The following is a 13,236-nucleotide window of genomic DNA, read 5'->3' as shown; positions in this document are numbered from 1 at the left end:
ATTAATACGGCCGATAAGAAGTAGAAATAGTAAAACCATGTCCAAATAGAAAGTATTCTCATAGTAACTTCGTAATTAATATTGAATATATGATATAATATCTAATGAGTAGGGTGTTAAACTTATTACTATTGAAATATGAATAATCGACTAAATATAAAGTATAAGAATTACGGATTTTCAGATATCCGAAATTTGAAGTACCAAATCCAATATCCAATCTGAAATCTAAAAACTTTAAAAATTAAATCCAAAATTCAATCCGTAATTTGAAATCCATACCATAAATCTAAAAAATTCTGATTCAGTTTGAATTTCGGGTATGCTCAAACTATGCCACCCCTGTTGTTAGTTTCAATTTTTATCGTTTCTCATTTTTTTGTCGTTTTTATTTTATTAAGTTCTTTATTTAAACTTATCTTGATAATGTGCTTAATCATATGAAGATTCTAAAGTTTATGCAATTTTAAAAGAAAGAAAAATTAAACTTTATAAAATCGACAATGGTGTCGTAGTTTAATTGACCTTGTGATTTAAAAAATGTGTTATGCTATGATATACTTAGGAAATAATTCCCTTGTATATATACATAATAGATTTTGTATGATTGCGTGATTTAACACAAAAAAAATAAAAAAATCTTAGTCTATCTCTCAATCATATAACACGACAACTATTGTCAGTATAATTACTAAAACATAATAAAATTTATTTAATGCCAAAATTTATAAATACTCGCATTGTGCGTGCATAGATATTGTCAACTTGGCTAAATTTTGGTCCAAGCAAATAAAAAACTTTAATAATTTCTAAAGTCAATTCTAAATTGTGTCTAGAATAAACTAGTCTATTAAGTTCGTTTTGAATTGATTTTTTGGAGTTATTGATTTTTAGTGAACTCGCCATTCACAATTCATTACGAATAGACTTTACAAATGATGAGTATTATAAAAATAGCTTTCAGTCTTAATTTCATCAATCTTTGAAGTTAAGCTAAAACTTATTTTGATGAAAATTATCTTCTCGATTCTAGTATTAAGGAAAAAAATTGGAAAAAAGTTGTGTCTTATGTCCTCCCGTTCAGACTCCTTAATTGTGTCAAATAATGCATTCACTGCCTTGATATATATAACGTTTTACAATCGTTGAAGATTTGACATATTAAGATTGAAGATTTTCTAACTAATACTAAGAAAGCTCAATCAATAAAGATCAGCTTTTGAAATGACCTAATAAAATTATTTTTCCATATGAGATTGACAAAAAACTAGCAAACATATAATCAACAATGATAAAGAATCTATTAGGGAAGCATGTGAAAAGTCTGCCAAGATGTCAAGGTAGATTGACAAAGCTAGAAAGAGACTCCTTATTAAGAATTTAATATTCTCGGTACTTATAATTTTCTTTTGAGTTTAAATTTGATTTTTTTGGGGTTAAAATTGTTAAAGAACATTCAAAAAGTATATGTATACTTTACAAATAATGTTTAGCAGAGACCTAGACACGTGATCCTTTTTTTCTCAAAGCCAAACTTGATATCCATTTTATCCTTCATTTACTGTAATTGTGTTTTTACTTTCTAAAAGATTATTTAGCACACCTCAGGTAGATAAACATATAAAATTTAAGTAATCTACTATTTTGGATATCCAAAAGTAAGAAATGATCTCCTAAGAATTTACAATTAGAAGAAAATGAGCTTATGTATATTTTTTTGTGTTTTATTTAGAAATCTCTTTTATTATTTATTACTTATTTGTAGGTATTGGTCATAAACAAAATAATACTTGTAGTAGATTACAAAATCAAATGCAAAAAAGTTTCAAACTTTTGCTATTTGATATATTTGGCTCAATAGAAATAATAATTCTTTCGGTAACCTATGTAGCCAACTGTCCCTAAATATGGTTATCATGCGTTTGCATGGAATACAAATAATGTTCCAACTCTTCACGTTACACCCCTCCCGCTTCAATCATCATAATAAAGTGACTCATGTCCACAACATCTAACATTGATTGTGTCTTTAAGGATAAGTGTATAAAAAGGAAGCGTTGACGGAATTTTTAGAAACAATCAAGGGGATTGGATTATGGAATTTTGCAATTTTGCCGATGCCTCTCCTTCTTACATGGAGCTACTCACCCTTAGAACTGGGCTTCAATTAGCTTGTGAAAAAAAATTCTTAGGTTTAGAAATTGAAACTGATGCTATGGATATCATTCGCCTGCTTGGCGTTGTCACTTGTTTACTTTATACTAATTTGGTTACTAAGTGCATGTCACTACTGAAGAAACGGGGGAATCTACTGATCTGGCATAATTTTAGGGAAGGAAATAAGATTGCTCACTTTTTTGCTACTAAAGGATCCAAGCAAGCAAGCAACAACTCATTGTCTCTTTGGACGTACCCTCTTGCTGCCTTTTTGAAACTTGTCCATGAAGATAAAATCGGCTTTACTAGCTCTAGACTTGTATCTACTAATGTTCTTAATAACTTGGCTGAACTTGAAAATCCTTTTGTTACTTGTAATTCTACTGTTTACAACATTATGACTGTTACTACCAGATGTAACGATCCGGCCGGTCGTTTCATGAGTTATCGCTCCGTTTTCCTCATTTATGCTTTTTATTGGTTTTTTCAGCTGTATTATATGTTATCCGGTTGATTGGTTCGGGTTCAGAGAGGTTTTGGTAAGGTTTGAGATACTTAGTCTCTTTTGAGTAAGCTTAAGTTGAAAAAGTCAATCAGATGTTGACTTATGAGAATAAGGGTTCGGATGTGAATTTCGATGGTCGGATAGCTTTGGGGGAGATGATTTGGGACTTAGGAGCGTGATCGGAATGTTCTTTGGGGGTCTGGAGTAGATTTAGGCTTGAATTGGCGAAATTAGAATTTTGGCGTTTTCCGGTTGATAGGTGAAATTCTGGTATAGGGGTCGAAATGGAATTGCGGGAGTTTCAGTAGGTCCGTTGTGTCATTTGGGATGTATGTGCAAAATTTCAGGTCATTCGGACGTGGTTTGATGGACTTTTTTTTTTATCAAAAGCGGAATTTGAAAGATTTTGGAACCTTAGGCTTGAATTCGATGTGATTTTGTTGATTCGATGTTGTTCAAGGTGTTTTGAAGATTTGTATAAGTTTGGATATTGGTATGTGACTTGGTTGCGCTTTTGGTTGAGGTCCCGGGGGCCTCGGGGTGATTTCGGATGTTTGGCGGAAAGTTTGAAATTTGGAAGTTGCAGTTGAAGCTAAGTCTGATGTCATAACCGCACCTGTGGCTAGGGGACCGCAGGTGCGTGCTCGCAGAAGCGGAGATGGAGCCGCAGATGCGGCCAAAGAAGGGATCAAGTGGAACCGCAGAAGCGACTAAAGGAGTGCACCTGCGGTAGTGCAAGTGCGAGAATGTGATCGCAGATGCGGACATGGACCTTTAAGTGGAAACCACAGATGCGGTTGGTTGCCGCAGAAGCGGTACTGCAGAAGCGGAAGTAGACCGCAGGTGCGAAAAGCCTGGGTCAGAAGGTATAAAATATTTCCTTCGCGATGTTTGATTTATTCTTCACCATTTTCATGCGGGTTTGAGCTTGAGGGAGCTATTTGAAGAGGGATTTCAAGGGGATTTCATAGAGGTAATGAGGGAGAGGATGCCCAGGGTTTCTTGGATAAGTGTCAGAGGATTCTTCGCATAACGGGTATTCTGGAGACCAGTGGTGTAGCATTTACTACTTTTCAGTTTTCTGGAGTTGCCTTTACTTGGTGGGAGGCTTATGAGAGGCGTAGGCCTGTTGGTGCAGCGCCCCTTACCTGGCAGCAGTTCTCTATTCTCTTTTCGGAGAAGTATGTGCCACAGTCTCGCACAGAGGAGCTGCACAGGCAGTTCGAGCAGTTGCGTCAGGGATATATGACTGCGACACAGTATGAGATGCGATTTTCTGAGTTAGCTCGTTATGCGGTTTGGTTGGTTCCCACGGATCGAGAGAGGATCAGGAGGTTCGTTGATGGTCTCACATATCAGCTTCGGATTCTTATGACCAGGGAGAGGGTGTCAGGTGCTACTTTTGAGGAGGTTGTTGACATCGCCCGCGAGATTGAGTTAGTTCGTCGCCAGGAGCGAGAAGAGAGAGAGAGGCCAAGAGGCCTCGGGGATCTGGTAGCTTTGGTGGTGCTCTTTCGAGGGGTCAGTTTCAGTACGACAGAGGTCGTCCATTTAGGCAGGATCGGTCAGCCCGCCCAGGTTATCGCGGGGCATCATCGGGTCATGGTTTTCCAGTTCTCATCAGGGCTATTCATCCATCGGTGCCCTTCCAGCCCAGAGTTTGTCCCGTGCTCTATCAGTTCAGGGCTCTTTTATGCCAGGTGCATCTGCTAGTCATTCCGGTGCCAGGGGTCCCCTTCAATCCCCGTCTCCAGTACCGGGGAGTTGTTATGAGTGTGGAGAGTTTGGGCACATGAGGAGGCAGTGTCCTCATCTTCTTGATGGTTCGTCCCAGTAGAGGGGTCAGCCCTCGACTTCAGCTCCAGTTACTTCACCACCCGTTTAGGCAGCTAGAGGTTGGGGTCAGTCAGCTAGGGGTCGCCTTAGAGGGGGAGGTCGATCATGTGGTGGTCAGGCTCGTTTCTATGTACTCCTAGGTAGACCAGATGCTGTTTCTTCAAATGCGGTGATTATATGTATTGTCTTAGTCTGCCGCAGAGATGCCTTTGTGTTATTTGATCCCGGTTCCACTTTTTCATATGTGTCATCATACTTTGCTCGTTATTTGGATATGCCCCTTGAGTCTCTTGTTTCATCTATTCGTGTATCTACTCCAGTGGGCGATACTATTGTTGTGGACCTTGTGTACCGGTCGTGTGTGGTGACTATTGGGTCTGTAGACCTGAGTGGATCTTTTGTTGTTATGTAATGTGGATTTTGATGTTATATTGGGCATGGATTGGCTATCTCCGTGTCGCGCTATTTTGGACTGACATGCTAAGACAGTGACTTTGGCTATGCCGAGTGTGCCACGGATCGAGTGGCAAGGTTCGACTGATTTTGTCCCCAGTAGGGTGATTTCATTTCTGAAGGCCCAACGTATGGTTGGGAAGGGTTGTTTGTCCTACTTAGCCTTTGTGAGGGATGTTGGTGCAGAGACTCCCAGTAATGATTCTGTTCCGGTTGTGAGGGATTTTCCCGATGTATTTCCTGCAGACGTGTCGGGTATGCCACCGGATAGGGATATTGATTTTGGTATTGATATGGTGCCGGGAACTCAGCCCATTTCTATTCCATCGTATCATATGGCACCTGTAGAGTTGAAGGACTTAAAGGAGCAACTTCAGGAACTCCTTGATAAGCGGTTTATTCGGCCTAGTGTGTCTCTTTGGGGTGCGCCTGTCCTATTTGTGAAGAAGAAGGATGACACGACGAGGATGTGCATTGATTACAGGCAGTTGAACAAAGTAACAATCAAGAATAAGTACCCTTTGCCTCGTATCGATGATTAGTTTGACCAGCTTCAGGGAGCGAGAGTGTTCTCCAAGATTGATCTCCGTTCAGGATATCACCAGTTGAAGATCAGGGACTCGTATATTCTTAAGAGAACTTTCAGGACCCGATATGGTCATTATGAGTTATTGGTGATATCTTTTGGGCTGACCAATGCCCCCACAACATTCATGCATTTGATGAACAACATGTTTCGTCCTTATCTCGACTCGTTTGTCATAGTTTTCATTGATGATATTCTGGTGTATTCGCGTAGTCAGGAGGAGCACGGAGTATTTGAGAGTTGTGTTGCAGAGATTGAGGGAGGAGAAGCTTTATGCAAAGTTCTCCAAGTGCGAGTTTTGGCTCAGTTCAGTGGCATTCTTGGGGCACGTGGTGTCCAGTGAGGGTATTCAGGTTGATCCAAAGAAGATAGAAGCGGTTAAGAGTTGGCCCAGACCGTCCTCACCTATAGAGATTCGCAATTTTCTTGGTTTGGCGGGTTATTATCACCAGTTTGTTCAGGAATTTTCATCTATCGCATCGCCCTTGACCAAGTTGACTCAGAAGGGTGCTTTATTCAGGTGGTCAGATAAGTGCGAGGAGAGCTTTCAGAAGCTCAAGACTGCCTTGACCACAACTCTAGTATTAGTGTTGCCATCCGCTTCAGGTTCATATACCGTGTATTGTGATGTATCGATAGTTGGTATTGGGTGTGTGTTGATGCAGAAGGGTAGAATTATTGCTTATGCTTCTCGCCAGTTGAAGCCCCACGAGAAGAACTACCCTGTTCATGATTTGGAGTTGGCTGCCATTGTTCACGCGTTGAAGATTGGAGTCATTATTTATATGGTGTGTCTTATGAGGTGTTCACTGATCATCGTAGCCTCCAGCACTTGTTCAAATAGAAGGATCTCAATTTGAGGTAGTGGAGATAGTTGGAGCTGCTAAAGGACTATGATATCACTATCTTGTACCATTCGGGGAAGGCCAATGTGGTGGCCGATGCCTTGAGTAGGAAGGCGGTGAGTATGGGGAGTTTGGCGTATATTCTAGTTGGGGAGATATCTCTTGCAGTTGGTGTTCAGGCCTTGGCCAATCGGTTCGTGAGGTTGGATATTTCGGAGCCTAGTCGGGTATTGGCTTGTGTTATTTCTCGGTCTTTCTTATTTGATTGCATTAGAGAGCGCCAATACGATGATCCTCATTTGATTGTCCTAAAGGACAGAGTTCAGCATGATGATGCCAGAGATGTAACCATTAGTGATGATGGGGTGTTGAGGATGCAGGGCCGGATATGTGTGCCTAATGTGGACGAGATTCGAGAGTTGGTTCTAGAGGAGGCCCATAGCTCGCGGTATTCCATTCGTCCGGGTGCCACGAAGATGTATCAGGATCTGAAACAACATTATTGGTGGAGGAGATGAAGAAATACATTGTGGGATTTTTGGCTCGGTGTCTCAATTGTCAGTAGGTGAAATATGAGCATCAGAGACCAGGTGGCTTGCTTCAGCGGATGGATATTCCAGAGTGGAAGTGGGAGAGGATCACCATGGACTTTGTATTTGGGCTCCCACAGACTTTAAAGAAGTTCGATGCTATTTGTGTGATTGTGGATCGGCTGACCAAGTCCGCGCACTTCATTTATGTGTGTACTACCTATTCTTCCGAGCAGTTGGCAGAGATCTATATTCGGGAGATTGTTTGTTTGCATGGTGTCCCAGTTTCCATCATTTCAGATAGGGGCACTCAGTTTACTTCGCAGTTTTGGAGGTCTGTGCAGTGAGAGTTGGGTACTCAGGTTGAGTTGAGCACAACCTTTCACCCTTAGACGGACAGGCAGTCTGAGCGCACTATTCAGATATTGGAGGACATGTTGCGTGCTTGTGTCATTGATTTTGGAGGGTCACGGGATCAGTGTCTACCGCTCGCAGAGTTTGCTTATAACAACAATTAGCAGTCGAGTATTCAGATGGCTCTATATGAGGCTTTGTACGGGAGGTGGTGTAGATCTCCAGTTGGTTGGTTTGAGCCGGGCGAGGCTAGGCTATTGTGTACAGACTTGGTGCAAAATGCTTTAGACAAGGTGAAGGTGATTCAGGAGAGGCTTCGTACAACGCAGTCAAGGCAAAAGAGTTATGCTGATAGGAAGGTTCGGGATGTGTCCTACACGGTGGGTGAGAAGGTTCTGCTGAAGGTTTCACCCATGAAGGGTGTTATGAGATTTGGTAAGAAAGGTAAATTGAGTCCTCGATTCATTGGGCCTTTTGAGGTGCTTTGGAGGGTTAGGGAGGTGGCTTATGAGCTTGCTTTGCCACCCAGCTTGTCGAGTGTGCATCCGGTATTTCATGTTTCTATGCTCTGGAAGTATATTGGCAATCCGTCTCATGTTTTGGATTTCAGCACGGTTCAGTTAGATGATGATTTGACTTATAGTATGGAGCCAGTGGCTATTTTAGACCGTCAGGTTCGAAAGTTGAGATCAAAGGATATAGCTTCAATGAAAGTGCAATTGAGAGGTCGGCCCGTGGACAAGCTACCTAAGAGACTGAGTGGGAGATGCGAAGTAGATATCCTCACCTATTTGAGGCTTCAGGTATGTTTCTTGACTCGTTCGAGGACTAATGTTTGTTTAAGAAGGGGAGGATGTAACGACCCGACCAGTTGTTTCATGAGTTATCGCTCAGTTTTCCCCATTTCTGCTTCTTATTATTTTGTTCAGCTGTATTATATGTTATTGGGTTGATTGGTTCGGGTTCGGAGAGGTTTTGGTAAAGTTTGAGACACTTAGTCTCTTTTGAGTAAGCTTAAGTTGGAAAAGTCAACCGGATGTTGACTTATGAGAATAAGGGTTCGGATGTGAATTTCGATGATTCGGATAGCTTCAGGAGATAATTTTGAACTTAAGAGCATGATCAGAATGTGTTTTAGGGGTCCGGAGTAGATTTAGGCTTGAATTAGCGAAATTGGAATTTCGGCGTTTTCCGGTTGATAGGTGAGATTTTGGTATAGAGGTCGGAATGGAATTCCGAGAAATGCAGTAGGTTCGTTGTGTCATTTGGGATGCGTGTGCAAAATTTCAGGTCATTCAGACGTGGTTTGATGGACTTTTTGATCAAAAGCGGAATTTGAAAGATTTTGGAACCTTAGGCTTGAATTCGATGTGATTTTGTTGATTCGATGTTGTTTGAGGTGTTTTGAAGATTTGTGTAAGTTTGGATATTGGTATGTGACTTGGTTGTGCTTTTGGTTGAGGTCCCGGGGGCCTCGGGGTGATTTCGAATGGTTGGCGAAAAGTTTGGAATTTGGAAGTTGCAGCTGATGCTAAGTCTGCTGTCATAACCGCACCTATGGCTAGGGGACCGCAGGTGCGGGCTCGCAGAAGCGGAGATGGAGCCGCAGATGCGGCCAAAGAGCGATTCAACTAGAACCTCAGAAGCGGCTAAAGGAGCACACCTGCGGTAGTGCAAGTGCGAGAATGTGATCGCAGATGCGGACATGGACCTTTAAGTGGAAACCACAGATGTGGTTGGTTGCCGGAGAAGCGAAAGTAGGACCGCAGGTGCAAAAAGCCTGGGTCAGAAGGTATAAAAGATTTCCTTCGCAATTTTTGAGTTATTCTTCACCATTTTCATGCGGGTTTGAGCTTGAGGGAGCTATTTGAAGAGGGATTTCCAGGGTATTTCCTAGAGGTAATGTTTTTGTACCCTAAACTCGTTTTTATGGTGTTATTTCACTGATTTGACTCGGAATTTATGGGAATTAAGTGTTAAAAATTGAGGGATTAGGGCTTGATATTTGAGAGCTTTGAGTGGGGATTTGAGGGGCTATTTGTGGTCAGATTTTGGTACTTTTGATATGAATGAACTCGTGGAGAGATAAGGATTCCATTGATGTAAATTTTGTCGGATTCCGAGACGTGGTCCTTTGGGTCGGGTTTGGCCAATTTAGTGATTTTTGGTATAATTTGATTATTTTCGCATAAGCTTCGTTCCCATAGCATGTTCTAATGTTATGATTCTGATTTTGGGTAGATTCGGCGCGAGTTGAGGTCGAGGCGAGAGGCAAAGGCATCGTGGAGTAGTATTTCATCCGGTTTGTGGTAAGTAACCATTGTAAATTTGGATCTGAGGGTACAAAACCTCGGTATTTCGTATTGTTTTGATAAATGAGGTGACGCACATGCTAGGTGACGAGCATGTAGGCGTGCACCGGTAGGGATTGAGACTTGCTCCATCCCGTAGCGACTATTAAGCCCGTACTTGATTTGAAATCTTATGATATCCCGTATTTTAGAGATTGACACTATATTTTGGGTTGTATGCCATATTTGGGGCCTTATGCCGACCTGTTTAGACCCTTAAGGACATTTCTACTATTTTCCTCACTCTATTTGATTAAAAGCATATTCTCAGTCATGTTTTACCTGTTTATTTATTAAATCTGGTTTTATCCCTCTACCTCTTAATTGTGAAAACTGTTTGGGCTGATTTTCCCTGATTTCCACTGTTATACTGGAGTGACTGTGAGGTTAATGACTAAGAGAGGTTGAGGACCTAATGGTGAGGATTATATGTATATTATGGATCGGGCTGCACGCCGCAGCTATAGTTAGTATATATATATATATATATATATATATTATGGATCAGGCTGCACGTCGCAGTGATACTTATATGGATCGGGCTGCGTGCCGCAACGATATATATATATATATATATTGAATCGGGCTGCGTGCCGCAACGATATATATATATTGGATCGGGCTGCGCGCCGCAACGATCTGACGCTTGGGGTGTAGGAGCCCCTCCGGAGTCTGTACACCCCCAGTGAGCGTAGTCGATTATAAACTATGGATCGGGATGCACTTCGCAGTAGTTATTATGATTATTGCTATTATGAGATACTATTGAGCCTGAGTGCTGAGTGTGAGTACTCTTTGACGAGAGTTGAGTCACGAGTGACCGAGAGACTTGCCCGAGAGTCTATATCTATGAGTGATACCTTGCCCGAGGGGCCCATTTATGATATTTTTGCTGATTTCACTCTTCTTTTATAATGAGCCTCTGTTGAAAACTGCTAAGTAAATGATTTCTAATATTTCAATTGAAAAATGAAGTTTTTATGAAGTAACAAGCTTTTAAACTGTTGAGTTTGGTTTGATTATTTGTTGCATACTCATATATATATATATATATGATTTTTTAACTGCTCGTCACTGTACTCAGACCTTATTTACTTTAGTTACTTACTGAGTTGGCGTACTCACGTTACTCCTTGCACCTTGTGTGTAGCTCCTGGTGCCCGAGCGGCAGAGTGAGGGTCCCCAGCATTTGTCGGAGCTTACCAGAGATTGCAAGGTAGCTGCACGGCATCCGCAACCCTATTTTCCTCCTTCCTATCCCCGTTTTCCGCACATTTCGATGATTTAAATACTTCTTATGAACAATTGAGACTTAATTCATGTTAGAAAAATATTTTTATTAAAAGAGATTTGTGGTAGATATTTGATTGGGTTGGCTTGCCTAGTATTGTGATAGGCGCCATCACGACCGGGTAATTGGGGTCGTGACACCAGTGATCCCAATGGGACTCTAGATTTATGTAATTATACTATCTAATGAAGATTTCGTATTCCTACCAAAAAATAAAAATAAAAAACTCTTAAACATATTCGATCCACTGCCAAAAAAATCCCATATGGTTGTAAAGAAAAAGAGAAAAATAATTACTCTTCCACGACAATGCTATTTAGTGAAATTGAAAATGTTATATCCACGTTACATATAAGCTCATTCCTTTCTACATTTGCATATGTCCTATAGGAGAAATGACCTGGGGGGAAGAAAACTTGTTGACCTGTTTGTATCCTTTTATAGCAAAGGTTTGGATTATTATTTGCTGCTGATTTCTCTCAATTATGGGCCTTAGGCATAACTTGTTACAGTGTAACATACTTTTTGCAGTCTAATGAGCCTAGTTGTTCATTATCTCGTAGTTTCAGATTCCACAATATTATGTTCTTTTTTCTATTTTTTGAGTGCTCTTACATATACATCTTTACATGTTTGCCTTCTCGTTAACTTCTTGATGGTTCGATTAGGTAGTATTTTTGGATAAAAGTAATATCTGAAAGAAACAGAATGTCGTCACCATATCCCATTCTTGATAACTGACCAATTAATTAGTTGAAGGCCGTAGAGCTAAAAGAAGAGCTTAAAAGATGTAAGCTACCTACAAAGGGGTTGAAAGAAGAGTTGATAAGGCGACTAGATGAAGCACTTCGCCAAGAACAGAATGCTGCTCATTCTAAAGCTGAGAATGGTAGTGATTCCTCGCCTGGGCCAGATGAAGAAATGGTTGAACCCATTGATGAAGAGAGTCCTAATGCTAATTTTGATGCTGACAATATCACATATAAGAAAGCGGATCAGAAAATGAGTAAGATCGATGCAGCTGAAAACAGAGTGTCGTTGGATGAAAGGAAATTCTCAAATGAGGAGCCGATTGATGGTGCTATTTTTACTATTGTTAAAACGGTCAAATATCCCAAATAACTGATGCGAATAGCATTGCTATAACAAAAAAGGACTAAATAGCTGAAGTTAGTGTTGTGTAAATCAGTCAACCTGTCAATGTGAGTGTAGAGTCTGCCACAACTTTAACTGGACAAGAATCACAAAAATATGAAACGAGAATGAGAGTGGGGATTTAAAAGTGCAACTAGAGAATCACATTTCAAATTCTTCACTGGTGGAGGAAAAGGTCAATTCATCCAATCTGGGAAACCAGGTATCTGATTTCTGCCTTGTTTTAAGGTTTTAAGTAAATTCTGATTCTGTTTTCGCTGATGTCTCAACGGATAAAAAAGCATAATTGAAGGATAATGTAATAGCTGATTATGTCAAATTATAATTAGATGTTAAACCTGAGATGATGCAGCTTCCGTTGGGCAGTGTTGTCCTTGATGATGGAAAATTCCATCTAATGAATGTTGAAAATCCACGTGACAAGAAATCTATAAAAGAAGTAGGAGACGAAAATAATAAATATGTTGATATAGTGAAGACAGATGACAATGGAGATTCTGCAGAGAAGTTGCAGTTAGACCGAAGTCCTGGGGATGATTCCATGGAGGAGGATGTTTCAGAGGGTAGATTAGTTGATTCTAAGGTAGACTCAGAGAAAAAAATAGATGGGAAGAAAGAAATCGAAGTGGAGATGAGTAAGGAGGCAAGATCTATTTCTTTTGTGGATGATGCTAGTCTGTTGTCCATAAAGATACCAATATTAAAGACAAATGGTCCCACTGTGCAGTCTATGAAAATAAAAGCTTATGGTAAGTTGTCCATAATTGTTCATTTTGCTATCCTTTCCACTTTATTTTTGCTTCACAATTTTTTTATAGATTTTGGTTGGTAAAGTGTCGCAAGACTCTTATTTGCTCTAATTTCACTGGCTATTGACTGATAGTAAAAGTGGAAAAAATGAGTACAGACATTGGAGAAACATTCTATGTAGACTTGGGTAGTACTTATGTGATGTTTCCAGTTGAACCTAGATGTACTAGTCTCCTTTGTTCTAGCCATACAAACCTACTTGCATTGAGAGTGGGGGAGATTACACAACTCATGTTTTAAGGAGCTCTCATTTCACTCAGTACGAACTATAAATTTTGAAACGTCTTCCCATCTATCTCCTTGAATTAAAAAAAATAAGGGTCAAAATAGTAAAGGAACATTAAAGATGCTCTTTTTAATATT

This window comes from Nicotiana tabacum, chromosome 11 (genome assembly GCF_000715075.1).
Source record: "Nicotiana tabacum cultivar K326 chromosome 11, ASM71507v2, whole genome shotgun sequence".
Classification (NCBI taxonomy): domain Eukaryota; kingdom Viridiplantae; phylum Streptophyta; class Magnoliopsida; order Solanales; family Solanaceae; genus Nicotiana; species Nicotiana tabacum.
The sequence above is the reverse complement of the archived record's forward strand: the minus strand, read 5'-3'. Positions refer to the sequence as shown.